Below are 945 nucleotides of genomic sequence, written 5' to 3'. Positions count from 1 at the left end.
ATAATGATCTGCTCCAGCCACTAAACACTCTGATACATAAAGGCTGTCATTACGCTGCTGACTGATATGCCTTCACAGACAGAGATCTGACAATATTCTAACACAGATACGCCCATAACTCTCGCTGATGTTGGCAAAACAAGCCAATCATGTATGTCACAGGGCAACAATCTCTCTGACATACATCTATCTGATGATATCTGTCTCTGCCCGGACTAATGTAACCAATCATAACCTGTCCGAATAATCCCGCTAAAGATCTGATTATCCTCCCTGATTCTGAACATAATCTGGTCACTGAGAAAGATAAAGTAATCAGAGAGTACTATACCTCAGGGAGATGCAGTGATTACCATCTGAACAACACTGGTCTGTCCTGTCCTGGGATGGCCTGTCCTGGGTTGTCCTGTCCTGGGCTGGCCTGTCCTGGGCTGGCCTGTCCTGGGCTGGCCTGTCCTGGGCTGGCCTGTCCTGGGTTGTCCTGTCCTGGGCTGGCCTGTCCTGGGCTGGCCTGTCCTGGGCTGGCCTGTCCTGGGCTGGCCTGTCCTGTCCTGGGCTGTCCTGTCCTGGGCTGTCCTGGGCTGGCCTGTCCTGGGCTGGCCTGTCCTGGGCTGGCCTGTCCTGGGCTGGCCTGTCCTGGGCTGGCTACAGTCAAGCTTAAAGCCTTTGGCTCTCTTTGGCACGGAAGTCATGTAAGGATTTTCTGTCTGTCTGTCTGTCTGTCTGTCTGTCTGTCTGTCTGTCTGTCTGTCTGTCTGTCTGTCTGTCTGTCTGTCTGTCTGTCTGTCTGTCTGTCAGTCAGTCAGTCTTTCTGTCACTCTCTTTGTCTGTCTGTCTGTCTCTCTGTCTGTATCCACCTGTTTACTTGTCTGTTCGTCACTCTCTATCTCTCCTCCTGTTTACTTGTCTGTTCGTCACTCTCTATCTCTCCGCCTGTTTACTTGT

At 51.5% G+C, this 945-nt stretch overlaps 1 protein-coding gene across 1 annotated transcript in view; it reads right to left on the bottom strand.

Annotated features, from left to right (window-relative positions):
* Window positions 1-442, bottom strand: part of LOC115195380 (flocculation protein FLO11-like) — a 12,875-nt gene extending 12,433 nt beyond the window's left edge. Inside the window, exon 1 of the mRNA XM_029755183.1 lies at window positions 332-442. The gene's annotated coding sequence lies outside the window, so the exon portion shown is untranslated. The remainder of the gene's footprint in view (window positions 1-331) is intronic.
* Window positions 443-945: the final 503 nt, after the last annotated feature.

This window comes from Salmo trutta, chromosome 6 (assembly GCF_901001165.1).
Source record: "Salmo trutta chromosome 6, fSalTru1.1, whole genome shotgun sequence".
In the NCBI taxonomy this organism is placed as follows: domain Eukaryota; kingdom Metazoa; phylum Chordata; class Actinopteri; order Salmoniformes; family Salmonidae; genus Salmo; species Salmo trutta.
The sequence above is the reverse complement of the archived record's forward strand: the minus strand, read 5'-3'. Positions and strand labels throughout refer to the sequence as shown.